Below are 18,546 nucleotides of genomic sequence, written 5' to 3' on the forward strand. Positions count from 1 at the left end.
GGTGGTGCCCCGATCCCGCAGCTGAATCAACTTTAGGAGACTGTCCTGGCGCTTGCTGGACTTTCTTGGGTGCCCTGAAGCCTTCTTCACAACAATTGAACCGCTCTCCTTGAAGTTCTTGATGATCCGATAAATGGTTGATTTGTGAAGCCCTTTTTGTGCAAAGCAATGATGATGACACGTGTTTCCTTGCAGGTAACCATGATTGACAGAGAAAGAACAATGATTCCAAGCACCACCCTCCTTTTGAAGCTTCCAGTCTGTTATTCGAACTCAATCAGCATGACAGAGTGATCTCCAGCCTTGTCCTCGTCAACACTCACACCTGTGTTAACGAGAGAATCACTGACATGATGTCAGCTGGTCCTTTTGTGGCAGGGCTGGAATGCAGTGGAAATGTTTTTGGGGGATTCAGTTCATTTGCATGGCAAAGAGACCCTTTGCAATTCATCTGATCACTCTTCATAACATTCTGGATGCAAATTGCCATCATATAAACTGAGGCAGCAGACTTTGTGAAAATGTATATTTGTGTCATTCTCAAATCTTTTGGTCACGACTGTACAACAAGGCAAGATAAATGAGTTAGCCAGAAATAACTAGATCTTATGGATCAATAACAAATGTAAACTTAGATGCATTTTTGTTTGTTGAATCAATTAGACCATGACCATTTCAAGTCTATCTTTCAATTAAAAGTTAAGGCAAGTTAGCTGGCTAAATCCTTAAACCTACTTTGTAGTATCCCTATGACCTTGCTCTGAGTTTAAAGACTTAATTTAACACTATGTTTTTATATTATCCAATAACTTTTTAGGACTTGTCCTCAGACCCCATGTGCAGTAGGCTAGAATATCAGAAAGAACCCTGTTGTTTGTCGACTGCACATGTTCCTTACCACGGAGAGAAAAGGCAGCAGGGTTCTCGCTTTTTGTTTTCTGTTTATGTGAAGACTTCAGAGCAGAAACATAAACGTATCATTAATATGCATGACATTATATAACACAGATCTTCATATGCATGTCATTATACAACACCGATTGGTGAGCAAACAATGTTTCAATCCACCTCCCAATTGAATTTAGCAAATTGTTGAAGGATGGCTTTGTGAGACATTTTGATGCAAGTTAAGATGCACCTGGGCTGTGAAAGTCAATATAACTCCAATTCCAAGGCAAATGTGTTACGTCTGAGGTTTGGATGTTGTTCAAACAACTGCTAAATGATTTAGTGGTTTTTGTTCCCAAAAGGAATAATTGGAACCTGAGCTGTTGAAAATTCTAACAACATTAATACAAATGTAGGATTTACCTGATTTGTTCTTGAACATGACATTTGGAGAAAATATTGAATGTTTTAAGAACTCCCACAGAAACTGATAGAACCCTCTCTGGTGGCCAACAAGAAGAAAGGTAAAGACACATTTTTGAAATTGTGTTACATAATTTACAAAATGTGCTTTAGGATCAGATACAGTAATACCAATTAATCATATTGAGCAGCTTCTTAGGAGATTGAAGAATACTGAACAGGTCTTGGGAGATTGAAGAATACTGAACAGGTCTTGGGAGATTGTAGAATACTGAACAGGTTTTAGGAGATTGTAGAATACTGAACAGGTCTTGGGAGATTGAAGAATACTGAACAGGTCTTGGGAGATTGAAGAATACTGAACAGGTCTTGGGAGATTGTAGAATACTGAACAGGTTTTAGGAGATTGTAGAATACTGAACAGGTCTTGGGAGATTGTGTCACGTTCTGACCTTAGTTCCTTTGTTTTGTATTTGTTTTAGTATGGTCAGGGCGTGAGTTGGGGTGGGCAGCCTATGTTTGTTTTTCTATGTTGTATTTTGAGTTTGGCCTGGTATGGTTCTCAATCAGAGGCAGGTGTCGTTAGTTGTCTCTGATTGAGAATCATACTTAGGTAGCCTTTTCCCACCAGTGTTTGGTGGGTGATTATTTTCTGTTTTGTGTGTCATCACTACACAGGACTGTTTCGTTTGTTCATTCTTCCTAGTTGTTGTTTTGTTTAGTGTTCAGTTTTGATTATATTAAAAATCATGTTACACTTACCACGCTGCACCTTGGTCCTCACCTTCTTCCACCGACGACGGCCGTTACAGATTGTAGAATACTGAACAGGTCTTAGGAGATTGTAGAATACTGAACAGGTCTTAGGAGATTGTAGAATACTCAACAGGTTTTAGGAGATTGTAGAATACCTTATGCAGAAATGATGTTACTACTGAATTCTAATGTAATTAAATAGAAAATACGCTTACAATAATATAATTAAAGCTTACAGTAAGTGCATATGCATGTATATCTGACATAATGCAATCTATCACTATACATATATTTTTTTATGTACTGTATGTGTGAGGGGATCAGGAGAGGGTTTAGAATGTGTCATACATGTAGCATGTAGCATATGTATCCTACTGTATTTCCGGTGCTTGCTGAACTAGTGCTTGAGAACTCTGGAAGCTTTGGACACAGTGCTTCCACCCTCAGACTGAGCAGAGGTACGACATTTGGCTATCAAAAACCAGAGGTAAACTTAATTAAACTTAACACAGCAGAAAAATGGCATGAATAGCCCGCAATATCTAATTTCCTGTCTGTCCGTAGAAAAGTACATTTTAGCTGATAGTTCAGACAAGTCTGGCTGTCTCAGTGAGTTCCTCATCTGATTTCTAGGGTCTTGGCTTTCAAACTCAGACAGGATGATTATAGGCAATGCACTGTCATTATCTCCATACAAAGAGATTAGAATAGTTTTAGGTTTCTTACTTAATTTGAATATCATCAGCACAATTTTTTAAACTCCCTAATCTGCCTCACCTGCCTCACCTTTCACGGTGCTGTCACATCATCCTTGCCTGTTGCACAGAATAAACTTGTATAAAGAAGAACAGCAGCACAGTGTGGAAAGAGAGAGAGAGGAGAAAGAGAGTGTTGCTAGGGAGATGGGGATATATAAAGAGATGTACGATGTCAGCATGGAACAGGTTAGAGGTAGCATTCTCTTTTGTGCTTGTGAAGGTTATTTATTTTAATACCCACCAAATAGTGCTACACTGGGTACTGTCCATAGCTTTGGTCAAAATGTATGCACTATACATTTACGTTGTCATTAAAGTGCACTATGGAATAGGCTGCCATTTGAGACACATACACTAACATGCCCAGGGGTTATAAAGGTTCAAACCTACAAATATCTGTTATTTTGCATTGGATGCGTCTCAATCTGCGTCTCAAACTATCTGACCAGTTTGGGCTGCACACTAATATGACCCATTTGTGGAACGATGAGACTCTCACGAATATGTTTTGACTCTAGGATGCCCACAGGCCTCACAAGACACATCTGAAGGTCCCCTGGTGCAAGTTTAAAAAATGAATGTTAGTATATAGGAGATAGTTTAGTACCAAAAATAAGGGGTTAAATACATGTACAAAATAAAATTTAAAAAATGTTTCCTGATCTTTCTTTTATCTCTCAAACATAGGACAGACACTTCAAAACAAACTTCCTTTAGATTTTTTGGGGGGACTATGTGTTGTTCCATATAATGAATGTGTTATTGAATGAGTTTGTATGGGCTAATAGCAGTAAGGCCAAAAATATTTTTTTATGTTTTTTTTTTAATCTTAAAGGGGTCTTAAAATTCCTAATTAAATAGTCCCTCCCCTGGCTTAGACACGGCTTAGACTGTAGTTAAACCCTGCTTCCTGTGCGCAGAGAAACATATCATTTGCAGTCATGTCTTGTGATAAATCAAATAATCTACAGGTAACTGCCAAAATACTTGAATAAATGAGGGATCCAAAGTATATTGAAAGCAGGTGCCTCCACACAAATGTGGTTCCTGAGTTAATTAAGCAAATCAATTGTTTTATTTAATTTTTATTTAACCTTGATTCAACTAGGCAAGTCAGTTAAGAAAAAAATCTTATTTACAATGACGGCCTACCAAAAGGCAAAAGGCCTCCTGGGGGGACGGGACGGGGGCTGTGATTACAAATACAAATACAAATAAATAAAATAAAAATAGGTGACAAAACGCACATCACTACAAGAGAGACAACACAACACTACATGAAGAGAGACCTAAAACAACAACATAGCATGGCAGCAACGCATGACAACACAGCATGGTAGCAACACAACATGGCAGCAGCACATGGTAGCAGCACAAAACATGGTACAAACATTATTTTGCACCGACACAAAGGGCAAGAAGGTAGAGACAACAATACATCACGCAAAGCAGCCACAACTGTCAGTAAGAGTGTCCATGATTAACTAAACCTAGAAATTTGATGTTTATGGACAAACGTTGGATTTAGCAGTGAGACTGTGAGAGCTTGTTGCAGGAGGTGTGTGTGTGTGTGTGTGTGTGTGTGTGTGTGTGTGTGTGTGTGTGTGTGTGTGTGTGTGTGTGTGTGTGTGTGTGTGTGTGTGTGTGTGTGTGTGTGTGTGTGTGTGTGTGTGTGTGTGTGTGTGTGTGTGTGTGTGTGCATGCGTGCATGGTGTGTGGTTGATCAAATGGATACAGCCATATTGATCAAATGATTACAGGCATGAAAGTGCTTGATCAAATGGAGAGATGTGTGTCTCAGTGAAACTACACAAAAATATAAACCCAACATGTTAAGTGGTGTCATGTTTCATGAGCTGAAATAAAAGATCCCAGAAATATACCATAAAAACCTAATTTCTCTCAAATTTTGTGAACAAATTTGTTTACCACCCTGTTAGTGAGCATTTATCATTTGCCAAGATAATCCATCGACTTGACAGGTGTGGCATATCAAGAAACTGATTAAACAGCATGACCATTACACAGGTGCACCTTGTGCTGGGGACAATAAAAGGCCACTCTAAAATGTGCAGTTTTATCACACAACACAATGTGGAATTGGTATGCTGACTGCTGGAATGTTCACCAGAGCTGTTGCCAAATAATTTAATATAAATGTTTCCACCAACGTCATTTTAGAGAATTTGGCAGTACGTCCAAACAGCCTCACAACCGCAGAACCACATGAAACCACGCCAGCCTTGGACCTCCACATCCGGCTTCTTCACCTGCGGGATCATCTCAGACCAGCCACCCGGACAGCTGATGAAACTGTGGGTTTTCACAACCAAATAATTTCTGCACAAACTGTCAGAAACCATCTCAGGGAAGCTAATCTGCGTGCTCGTCGTCCTCACCAGGGTCTTGACCTAACAGCAGTTTGGTGTCGTAACCAACTTCAGTGTGCAAATGCTCACCTTCGATGGCCACTGGCACGCTGGAGAAGTGTGCTCTTCACGGATGAATCCCAGTTTCATCTGAACCGAGCAGATGGCAGAAAATGGAAGCTGAAAATGTACCAGTTTTTCCATGGCCGGCAAACTCACCAGACATGTCATCCATTAAGCACGTTTGGGATGCTCTGGATCGACGTGTACGACAGCATGTTACAGTTCTTGCCAATATCCAGCAACCACAGCCATTGAAGAGGAGTGGGACAACATTCCACAGGCCACAATCAACAGCCTGATCAACTCTATGCGAAGGAGATGTGTAGCACTATATGAGGCAAATCTGAAATCCATAGATTAGGGCCTAATTTATTTATTTCAATTGACTGATTTCCTTATATGAACTGTTGCATGTTGCGTTTATAATTTTGTTCAGTATACTAAAGCTTTTTATTCCCTGTTTGTTCTCCTGTGAGATGGCCAGGGGCTCATTATGCTTAGTAACATTCTCCCAGCAGGGTGTTCTGTGGCAGGGAAAGATCAAGCTTGTGTGGGTGTGTTTAATGAAATGTTGACATTACAACCTACCTGAATATACAAAAGAAAGAGAGTGACAAGAGCGAGAAAGAGAGAGAGAGAGCATGAGAGAGAGGGAGAAAGAGAGAGCACGAGAGAGAGAACGCGTGAGAGAGAGCGAGACAGAGAGAGCGAGTGAGAGAGAGAGAGAGCAAGAGAAAGAGAGGAGCAAGAGAGAGAGAGAGAGAGAGAGAGAGAGAGAGAAAGCGAGAGAGAGGGCAAGTAACCTAGCTGTAAAACGATTCTCTTACAACAGTATCATCCCAGTTTTATGGCTATTTATTTGCCATTTAGAGATACTCTAACTCTACTAGGGTATCTTGTGTCGTGCGTACATTATGTAACATACTGTATATATTGTGGGCACCTCTGCCTCCCACGGTTGCTGTCAAAACGATGCACAGTGTAGCCTAGTGATGGACAGGAGAACACTACGAGTGGAAGTTCTGTTATGACAAGCTTCAACTGCCTACATCCATTCCACCTGAAATAGCCGTTTACAAAGGTTAGCTGTTACTGTTTTTTGTTATTACTCTGTATCTCATTCTCCCTTTGCAGGTGATATTAAAAAGACTGTTTAAAAGACTCCAAGGGAAATGGTTCACTATCAACTAACAATAAAAGTAGCGGGTCCAACAAAAACCCTCCAGTATTCTACTGTACTGGATGTTATTTAGGAAACACAAGTGAGCGTTCGTATTACTCATCCACACGAACGTCATCATCAAACATCAAGCTCATCCACACTGAGGACATCATCAAACATCAAGCTCATCCACACTAAGGACATCATCAAGCTCATCCACACTAAGGACATTATTAAGCATCAAGCTCATCCACACTGAGGACATCATCAAACATCAAGCTCATCCACACTGAGGACATCATCAAACATCAAGCTCATCCACACTGAGGACATCATCAAACATCAAGCTCATCCACACTGAGGACATCATTAAGCATCAAGCTCATCCACACTAAGAACATCATCAAGCTCATCCACACTAAGGAGATCATTAAGCATCAAGCTCATCCACACTAAGGACATCAAGCATCAAGCTCATCCACCCTAAGGACATCCTCAAACATCAATCTCATCCAAACTAAGGACATCATCAAACATCAAGCTCATCCACACTAAGGACATCATCAAGCTCATCCACACTAAGGACATTATTAAGCATCAAGCTCATCCACACTAAGGACATCCTCAAACATCAATCTCATCCACACTAAGGACATCTTCAAGCTCATCCACACTAAGGACATCATCAAACATCAAGCTCATCCACACTAAGGACATCATCAAGCATCAAGCTCATCCACACTAAGGACATCATCAAACATCAAGCTCATCCACACTAAGGACTTCATAAAAAATCAAGGGTCCATTATGGGTTTGCTTGAAGTGGTGTGCTGCCTCACAGCCAGAGTTCTGATACGTGGTGACTTGCAGGACAGAGCCAGTTGGCAAAAAGTCGTCAAGTTCGTATTTTTTTCACCCAACTTTGAACCTAAATCCAATGACATGGTGACATTTTTTGTTGATTTCACATTAGTTGACAAATCAACCAAATGTAAATGAAAACTAAATGTTCAACTGATGTCTCTGCCCAGTGGGTAGGCTGTGAGTTCTCTCACTGAAAGCATCGACACACATAGCCGCTTTTCAGAACCTCAACAGATCGAAGTCTATCTACCGGTAAGCCTGAGTGTATGAACCCACTGCACCCTGAGATAGAGGAGAGGAAAGTCTGGCAATCCATCCCATAATTGGCCTGAATCACCCCTTGTCCGCATGCATAGAGTATGCGAACTGAATCTATCTGCGCTACTGTAGATATGATAAAAGGGACTCTCCTTGTGAATCAGGACTATTAGTCCATGCACTCTTCCCTTCCTGAGGGTAAGGTGAAAGAGGTCTAAAACCATAGTACTTTTCAGAAGAGGCGCTTTGACAGGTGGAAGTTTGATAATTAGATTGGTTTCGCATTTACATTTTAGTCATTGAGTAGACACTCTTATTCAGAGCTACTTACAGGAGCAATTATGGTTAAGTGCCTTTGCTCAAGGAATCAAGGGCACATGACAGATTTTTCACCTAGTCGGCTAGGTCAGGGCTCAACTTTTTTAGCCACTTGTCCTTTGGACAAGTAGGACAGATTTTTTACACAATTTTTACATCTTTGTTAGATGCAAGGAACCACTTAACAAAATAAAACAGATTACTATCTTTTTTACCATAGAGATTAAGACAAAAATGGAGGCTACTCTCACGATCGTCATTGTAATCATACTCAGACCAAAGCGCAGCGTGGAATCGGTTCGACATCTTTTTATTTAAGGAGAACCGAACAACAAAACAATAAAGAATAAACGATACGTGACGTTTTGTAGAGCTCACATGGAGCTGGATCGTCGCCGGAGGCTCCGGACCGTGGATCGTCGCCGGAAGAACCGGACTGTGGATCATCGCTGGAGGCTCCGGACCGGGAACCCTCGCTGGAGGCTCTGGACTGGGAACCTTTGCAGGAGCCTCTGGACTAGGAACCTTCGCAGGAGGCTCTGGACTGGAAACCCTCGCAGGAGGCTCTGGACTAGGAACCCTCGCAGGAGGCTCTGGACTGGGAACCCCCGCAGGAGGCTCTGGACTGGGAACCGCCGCAGGAGGCTCTGGACTAGGAACCCCCGCAGGAGGCTCTGGACTAGGAACCCCCGCAGGAGGCTCTGGACTAGGAACCCTCGCTGGAGGCTCTGGACTGGGAACCCTCGCTGGAGGCTCTGGACTGGGGGCACGCACTTCAGGGAGAGTGCGAGGAGCAGGCACAGGACGTACCTGTCTGGAAAGGCACACTTGAGGGAGAGTGCGAGTATCAGGCACAGGACGTACCGGACTGGGGACACGCACTTCAGGGAGAGTGCGAGGAGGAGGCACAGGACGTACTGGGCTGTAGAGGCGCACTAGAGACCTGGTGCATAGACCGGGCACAAATTGTACCGGAACAATGGCACACTTCGCACGGCGAGTGTGGGGAGCTGGCACAGGACGTACTGGGCTGTGTATGCGCACTGGAGACCTTGTGCGTAGATCCGGCACACCTTGTCCCGGAACGGTGACACACACTTCAGGGCGAGTGCGTGGAGGAGACACAGGACGTACCGGACTGGGGAGTCGCACTGGAGGCCAGATGAGTGAAACTGGTGCAGATGACACCAGACTGGTGTCACGCTCCTCAGCACGCCCACGCTGCAGCACTCTCATCGCCACCACCTCTCTCCGTAATTTTTCATCAAGTTCCTCCTTCTTCCACTCTTGCTCATTTCTCGGCCCCGCCGACCACACCGTGTGCCCCCCCCCCCTAATTTTTATTTTGTGGGCTGTCTTTTGGGCTTTCTACCTGGCCGTGAACCCCGGCGTTGTCGCTGTCCTCCCTTCTCTTCTTGCGTCTCCCGCCAAGGAGGGCGATCCTGTCCTGCCAGGATTTCCTCCCAAGTCTAGGATCCCTTCCCATCCAAAATCTCCTCCCAAGTCCATGATACTTTCTCCACCTGGGCACGCTGCTTGCTCCTATTGTGGTGGGATCTTCTGTCACGATCGTCGTTGTAATCATACTCAGACCAAGAAACTTATCTATTAAGTATTTCACTGAACCGATTCATACGTAATAGATAAGTTTCTTGCCTATTTCACTTGCTTTGGCAATGTAAACACGTTTCCCATGACATTAAAGCATGGGAAACAATAAAGCATGAGAGAGAGAGTGAAAGAAAGAAACAGTGACACAGAGAGAGAGAGAGAGAAACAGACAGAGAGAGAGAAAGAAACACTCAGAAGGAGAGAGAGAAATAAAGAAAGAGACAGAGGAGAGAGAGAGAGAGAGAGAGAGAGAGAGAGAGAGAGGGAGGGAGGGAGGGATGAGGGAGGAAAGGGAAGGAGGGAGGGAGGGGGGCAGAGATAATATTATTGTCTTGATCATAGTCTTCATACTCTCAGAGTCTCAAATCAAACATTTAATAGAACAAAAATAGCTTTAATGGATATTCAATTACTACAGTCATTTCAACGTTGTTTAATGGGCTCCTTTGCTCCCAGTGTTAATGTATAATAATACATAATTTAATAAAAATAAATCATAATATATAATATTAATAAATCATATTAATATAAATATATAATAATCATAAATAATAATAATAGTAATAATAATAATCATGTAATTACATGAAGGCCTACTACCATCAATAAGTAAACAGTGCATCTGGCAGAGTTAAAAGGTGCATCCTTACACAGTGTTGTCATTTTCACTATTTGGAAAATATTGAATTCATTATGGTGGTAGATGAAACATTGAGTTTTACTGAAGCTGCCCATAACATGAAGCAATCCTGTTGTATTTAATCAAACCACAACATTACATCAGGATTCTCAATGCCTCACCAGACAAAAGCACACATCTGTCATTTGTAAACAGCGACATTATTGACAACCATTATGTACAAAGTCAATCGACAGCTGATTCAGACATTTCCGTTCTCTGAATATAAACCCTACAGGTTTTTGTGTGCATGATACACAACCGGCTATCATTATCTGCCTGATAAAACAAAAACAATACAAAAACATTTTATTTGGCACTTTGAAAAATGCATAAAAACCTCACAGTAGCACACATTGTTTAAATCAGTCAAAGATTGAGACAAACACATTTTGTTGACAAACATTTCACATACCAAACAGAACAACCAACACCTCCTTTGCAAAAAAGCGACTGCAGCTAGAGGCTCATCATTGTCTGTAAAACAGCTTGGGCACATGATACCACTAATTCCTTATTTTTGCCCAGCAATGAAATACTTCTGCATACTGGAGCAAAGTAGGCCTAAATTAGGACGAGCAACATAACTCTTTTGCATTTGTATTTATTTTGGATCCCCATTAGTTCCTGCCAAGGCAGCAGCTACTCTTCCTGGGGTTTATTATGGATCCCCATTAGTTCCTTCCAAGGCAGCAGCTACTCTTCCAGGGGTTTATTATGGTTCTCCATTAGTTCCTGCCAAGGCAGCAGCTACTCTTCCTGGGGTCGTGCAAAATGAAGGCAGTTTACATAATTAAAAAAACATTACTATACATTCACAGATTTCACAACACACTGTGTGTCCTCAGGCCCCTACTCCACCACCACCATCACCACCACATATCTACAGTACTAAATCAATGTGTGTGTGTGTTTGTGTGTATGCATGTGTCTGTGCCTATGTGAGTGTTGCGTCACAGTCCCCGCTGTTCCACAATGTGTTCCATAATATGTTTTTTTATCTGTTTTTTCAATCTTCTATTACTGCTGGCATTAGTTACTTGATGTGGAATAGAGTTCCATGTCGTCATGGTTCTATGTAGTACTGTGCACCTCCCATAGTCTGTTCTGGACTTGGGGACTGTGAAGGGACCTCTTGTGGCATGTCTTGTGGGGTATGCATGGGTGTCCGAGCTGTGTGCCAGTAGTTTAGATAGACAGCTTGGTATATTCAACATGTCAATACCTCTCATAAATACAAGTAGTGATGAAGTCAATCTCTCCTCCACCTTGACCCAGGAGAGATTGACATGCAGATTATTAATATTAGCTCTCTGTGCCGCTCTGTTCTGAGCAAATTGCAATTTTTTGTGGTACCTGACCACACGACTGAACAGTAGTCAAGGTGCGACAAAACTTCTAATCGACCTGGCCCGGGTATGTTGGAAGGATATTGACCTCATCCTGTCAGTAGAGGATGCCTGTTTTTTTTTTTTTAAATGCCTTCCTCACCATCTTAAATAAGCATGGCCCATTCAAAAAATGGAGAACCAGGAACAGATATAGCCCTTGGTTCACAAAAACATCCTATGGCGTTCTGCATTAGCATCGAACAGCCCCCGTGATATGCAACTTTTCAGGGAAGTTAGAAACCAATATACACAGGCAGTTAGAAAAGCCAAGGCTTTTTCAAGCAGAAATTTGCTTCCTGCAACACAAACTCAAAAAAGTTCTGGGACACTGTAAAGTCCATGGAGAATAAGAACACCTCTTCCCAGCTGCCCACTGCATTGAGGATAGGAAACTCTGTCACCACCGATAAATCCACTATAATTGAGAATTTCAATAAGCATTTTTCTACGGCTGGCCATGCTTTCCATCTGGCTACCCCTACCCCGGTCAACAGCACTGTACCCCCGAAAGCAACTCGCCCAAGCCTTCCCCATTTCTCCTTCTCCCTAATCCAGTCAGCTGATGTTCTGAAAGAGCTGCAAAATCTGGAACCCTACAAATCAGCCGGGCTAGACAATCTGGACCCTTTCTTTCTAAAATGATCTGCCGAAATTGTTGCAACCCCTATTCCTAGCCTGTTCAACCTTTCTTTTGTGTCGTCTGAGATTCCCAAAGATTGGAAAGAAGCTGCGGTCACCCCTCTCTTCAATGGGGGGAACACACTTGGCCCAAACTGCTACAGACCTATATCTATCCTACCCTGCCTTTCTAATGTTTTCGAAAGCCAAGTCAACAAACAGATTACCGACCATTTCAAATCCCACCACACCTTTTCTGCTATGCAATCTGGTTTCAGAGCTGGTCATGGGTGCACCTCAGCCACGCTCAAGGTCCTAAACAATATCTTAACCGCCATCAATAAGAAACAATACTGTGCAGCCGTATTCATTGACCTGGCCAAGGCTTTCGACTCTGTCAATCACCACATCCTCATCGGCAGACTCGATAGCCTTGGTTTCTGAAATGATTGCCTCGCCTGGCTCCACCAACTACTTCTCTGATAGAGTTCAGTGTGTCAAATCGGAGGGCCTGTTATCCGGGCCTCTGGCAGTCTCTATGGGGGTGCCACAGGGTTCAATTCTTGGGCCGACTCTCTTCTCTGTATACATCAATGATGTCGCTCTTGCTGCTGGTGATTCTCTGATCCACCTCTACGCAGACGACACAATTCTGATACTTCTGGCCCTTCTTTGGACACTGTGTTAACAACCCTCCAGACGAACTTCAATGCCATACAACTCTCCTTCCGTGGCCTCCAACTGCTCCTAAATACTAGTAAAACTAAATGCATGCTCTTCAACTGACCGCTGCCTGCACCTGCCCGCTCGTCCAGCATCACTACTCTGGACGGTTCGGACTTAGAATATGTGGACAACTACAAATACCTAGGTGTCTGGCTAGACTGTAAACTCTCCTTCCATCAAACATCTCCAATCCGAAGTTAAATCTAGAATTGGCTTCCTATTTCGCAACAAAGCATCCTTCACTCATGCTGCCAAACATACCCTTGTAAAACTGACCATCCTACCGATCCTCGACTTCGGCGATGTCATTTACAAAATAGCCTCCAATACCCTACTCAATAAATTGGATGCAGTCGATCACAGTGCCATCCGTTTTGTCACCAAGGCCCCATATACTACCCACCACTGCGACCTGTACGCTCTCGTTGCCTGGCCCTCGCTTCATACTCGTCGCCAAACCCACTGGCTCCAGGTCATCTACAAGACCCTGCTAGGTAAAGTCGCCCCTTATCTCCGCTCGCTGGTCCCCATAGCAGCACCCACCTGTAGCGTAGCACGCGCTCCAGCAGGTATATCTCTCTGGTCATCCCCAAAACCAATTCTTCCTTTGGCCGCCTCTCCTTCCAGTTCTCTGCTGCCAATGACTGGAACGAACTACAAAAATGTCTGAAACTGGAAACACTTATCTTCCTCACTAGCTTTAAGCACCAGCTGTCAGAGCAGCTCACAGATTACTGCACCTGTACATAGCCCATCTATAATATTGCCCAAACAACTACCACTTCCCCTACTGTATTTATTTATGTATTATTTATTTTGCTCCTTTGCACCCAATTATTTATATTTCTACTTTGCACATTCTTCCACTGCAAATCTACCATTCCAGTGTTTTACTTGCTATATTGTATTTACTTCGCCAACATGGCCTTTTTTTGCCTTTACCTCCCTTATCTCACCTCATTTGCTCACATCGTATATAGACTTATTTTTCTACTGTATTATTGACTGTATGTTTGTTTTACTCCATGTGTAACTCTGTGTTGTTGTATGTGTTGAACTGCTTTGCTTTATCTTGGCCAGTTCTCAATTGTAAATGAGAACTTGTTCTCAACTTGCATACCTGGTTAAATAAAGGTGAAATCATTATAAAAAATATAAAAAACACAGATGTTTTTCCAGCTGCAGACTGAGTGTTCTGTTAGATAAGCAACTCTTTATCCACATTATAGCAGGGGGTGTAAAGCCATAACACATGTTTTTCCAGCAGCAGACTATGATCGATAATGTCGAAAGCTGCATTGAAGTCTAACAAGACAGCTCCCACAATAATTGTATCATCAATTTCCCTCAGCCAATCATCAGTCATTTGTGAAAGTGCTGTGCTTGTTGAGTTTCCTTCCTTATAAGCGTGCTGAAAGTCTGTTGTCAATTTGTTTACTGTGAAATAGCATTGTATCTGGTCAAATACCATTTTTCCCAGAAGTTTACTAAGGGTTGGTAAGAGGCTGATTGGTCGGATATTTGAGCCAGTAAAGGGGGCTTTACTATTCTTGGGTAGCGGAATGACTTTAGCTTCCCTCCAGGCCCGAGGGCACACGTTCTCTAGTAGGCTTAAATTGAACATATGGCAAATAGGAGTGGCAATATCGTCTGCTATTATCCTCAGTAATTTTTCATCCAGATTGTCAGACCCAGGTGGCTTGTCATTGTTGATAGTCAACAATATTTTTTTCACCTCTTCCACACTGACTTTACGGAATTCAAAAGTACAATTATTGTCTTTCATAATTTGGTCAGATATACTTGGATGTGTAGTGTCAGCGTTTGTTGCTGGCATGTCATCCCTATAAGTTTGCTTATCTTGCCAATGAAAAAGTCATTAAAGTAGTTTGCAATATCAGTGGGCTTTGTGATGCATGAGTCATCTGATTAAATTAATGATTGGATTTTTTCCCCCAAAATGTAATTTAAGGTGCCCCAAAGCTTTTAACTATCATTCTTTATATAATTTATCTTTGTTTCATAGTATGGTATAATATTTTTGGGCGGGGGGAGTGATTGTTCAATGTGCTTTTCCCTGTGTTTTGTGGATAAAAAATGTTTTACAGGCATGATGTTATGACATTACCACATGCAGAGTTAGTCATAGCATGTTTGAATTTCAATATGTTTGTGTCAACCCACACAGAGACATATAGGGCCATGAAACGATGATGACTCACTCTGCATCATTTAGACAGAACAGTTCATACTCATGATATGCACCAGAAAGCTGTTAAATGAACCAATCTCATGGCCAATCCCTATAATGAAGTGTCTTGGAGGTTCAGTACTGACTTGGATTATACAAATACAGATTAGATTTTTTAGCTTCCAGGCAAATCAAGTTTTATATGTCATCATGCAAGGAGATTTGTTTTTGATCTAAATCTAATCTAACCTTCCTTTACCCTCCCTTCCCTTATCCTCCCTCCCTTCCTTTACCCCTCCTCCTTTACCCTCCCTCCCATCCTTTACCCTCCCTTCCCCTATCCTCCCTCCTTTCCTTTGCCCCCCTCCTTTACCCTTCCTCCCTTCCTTTACCCTCCCTTCCCCTATCCTCCCTCCCTTCCTTTACCACCCCTCCTTTACCCTCCCTCCCTTCCTTTACCCCCCTTCCCCTATCCTCCCTCCCTTCCTTTACCCCCCCTCCTTTACCCTTCCTCCCTTCCTTTACCCTTCCTTCCCCTATCCTCCCTCCCTTCCTTTACCCCCCTCCTTTACTCTTCCTCCCTTCCTTTACCCTCCCTTCCCCTATCCTCCCTCCTTTCCTTTGCCCCCCCTCCTTTACCCTTCCTCCCTTCCTTTACCCTCCCTTCCCCTATCCTCCCTCCCTTCCTTTACCCCCCTCCTTTACCCTCCCTCCCTTCCTTTACCCCCCTTCCCCTATCCTCCCTCCCTTCCTTTACCCCCCCTCCTTTACCCTCCCTCCCTTCCTTTACCCCCCTTCCCCTATCCTCCCTCCCTTCCTTTACCCCCCCTCCTTTACCCTCCCTCCCATCCCTTCCCCTATCCTCCCTCCTTTCCTTTACCCCTCCTCCTTTACCCTCCCTCCCATCCTTTACCCTCCCTTCCCCTATCCTCCCTCCTTTCCTTTTCCCCCCCTCCTTTACCCTTCCTCCCTTCCTTAACCCTCCCTTCCCCTATCCTCCCTCCCTTCCTTTACCCCCCCTCCTTTACCCTCCCTCCCTTCCTTTACCCCCCTTCCCCTATCCTCCCTCCCTTCCTTTACACCCCCTCCTTTACCCTTCCTCCCTTCACCCTCCCTTCCCCTATCCTCCCTCCCTTCCTTTACCCCCTCCTCCTTTACCCTCCCTCCCTTCCTTTACCCCCTCCTCCTTTACCCTCCCTCCCTTCCTTTACCCTCCCTTCCCCTATCCTCCCTCCCTTTCTTTACCCCCCCTCCTTTACCTTCCCTCCCTTTCTTTACCCCCTGCTTTACCCTCCCTCCCTTCCTTTACCCCCCTCCCTTCCCCTATCCTCCCTCCCTTGCCTTTACTACCCTCCTTTACCCTCCCTCCCTACCTTTACCCCCTCCCTTCCTTTACCCCCCTTCCTTTTTCCCTCCCCCCCTTCCTTTACCCTCCCTTCCCTACTTCCGTTACCCTTTACCCCCCCTTTCTTTACCCCCCTTCCTTTACCCCCCTCCTTTACCCTCCCTCCCTTACTTTACCCCCCTCCTTTTCCCTCCCCTCCCTTCCCCTATCCTCCCTCCCTTCCTTTACTACCCCTCCTTTACCCCCCTTTCATTTACCCTCCCTTCCCTTATCCTCCCTCCCTTTCTTTACCCCCCTTCCTTTACCCCCCCTCCTTTACCCTCCCTCCCTTCCTTTACCCCCTCCTTTTCCCCCCTCCCTTCCTATATCCTCCCTCCCTTCCTTTACTACCCCTCCTTTACCCTCCCCCTTCCTTTACCCTCCCTTCCCTTATCCTCCCTCCCTTTCTTTACCCCCCCTCCTTTACCTTCCCTCCCTTTCTTTACCCCCTGCTTTACCCTCCCTCCCTTCCTTTACCCCCCTCCCTTCCCCTATCCTCCCTCCCTTCCTTTAATACCGCTCCTTTACCCTCCCTCCCTACCTTTACCCCCTCCCTTCCTTTACCCCCCTTCCTTTTTCCCTCCCCCCCTTCCTTTACCCTCCCTTCCCTTACTTCCGTTACCCTTTACCCCCCCTTTCTTTACCCCCCTTCCTTTACCCCCCCTCCTTTACCCTCCCTCCCTTACTTTACCCCCCTCCTTTTCCCTCCCCTCCCTTCCCCTATCCTCCTCCCTTCCTTTACTACCCCTCCTTTACCCCCTTTCATTTACCATCCCTTCCCTTATCCTCCCCTCCCTTTCTTTACCCCCCTTCCTTTACCCCCCTCCTTTACCCTCCCTCCCTTCCTTTACCCCCCTCCTTCCCCCCCTCCCTTCCTCTTTCCTCCCTCCCTTCCTTTACTACCCCTCCTTTAACCCTCCCCCCTTCCTTTACCCTCCCTTCCCTTATCCTCCCTCCCTTTCTTTTACCCCCTTCCTTTACCCCCCCTTCTTTACTTCCCTCCCTTTCTTTACCCCCTGCTTTACCTCACTCCTTCCTTTACCCCCTCCCTTCCCTATCCTCCTCCCTTCCTTTACTACCCCTCCTTTACCCTCCCTCCCTACCTTTACCCCCTCCCTTCCTTTTACCCCCCTTCCTTTTTCCCTCCCCCCTTTCCTTTACCCTCCCTTCCCTTACTTCCGTTACCCTTTACCCCCCCTTCCTTTACCCCCTCCTTTACCCTCCCTCCCTTACTTTACCCCCCTCCTTTTCACCCCTCCCCTTCCCCTATCCTCCCTCCCTTCCTTTACTAACCCTCCTTTACCCCCCTTTCATTTACCCTCCCTTCCCTTTATCCTCCCTCCCTTTCTTTACCCCCCTTCCTTTACCCCCCCTCCTTTACCCTCCCTCCCTTCCATTACCCCCCTCCTTTCCCCCCCCCTCCCTTCCTCTATCCTCCCTCCCTTCCTTTACTACCCCTCCTTTACCCTCCCCCCTTCCTTTAACCCTCCCTTCCCTTATCCTCCCTCCTTTACCCTCCCTCCCTTCCTTTACCCTCCCTTCCCCTATCCTCCTCCCCCTCCTTTACCCTCCCTCCTTTACCCCCCCTTCCCCTATCCTCCCTCCCTTCCTTACTACCCCTCCTTTACCCTCCCCCCTTCCTTTACCCTCCCTTCCCCTATCCTCCCTCCCCTCCTTTACCCTCCCTCCTTTACCCCCCTTCCCCTATCCTCCCTCCCTTCCTTTACCCCCCCTCCTTTACCCTCCCGCCCCATCCTTTACCCTCCCTTCCCCTATCCCTCCCTCCTTTCCTTTACCCCTCCTCGTTTACCCTCCCTCCCATCCTTTACCCTCCCTTCCCCTATCCCCCTCCTTTCCTTTGCCCCCCCTCCTTTACCCTCCCTTCCCCTATCCTCCCTCCCTTCCTTTACCCCCCCTCCTTTACCCTCCCTCCCTTCCTTTACCGCCTTCCCCTATCCTCCCTCCCTTCCTTTACCCCCCCTCCTTTACCCTCCCTCCCTTCCTCTACCCTCCCTTCCCCTATCCTCCCTCCCTTCCTTTACCCCTCCTCCTTTACCTTCCCTCCCTTTCTTTACCCCCTGCTTTAC

Source organism: Oncorhynchus mykiss, chromosome 5 (genome assembly GCF_057628025.1).
Source record: "Oncorhynchus mykiss isolate SJ-2025 chromosome 5, ASM5762802v1, whole genome shotgun sequence".
Lineage (NCBI taxonomy): Eukaryota > Metazoa > Chordata > Actinopteri > Salmoniformes > Salmonidae > Oncorhynchus > Oncorhynchus mykiss.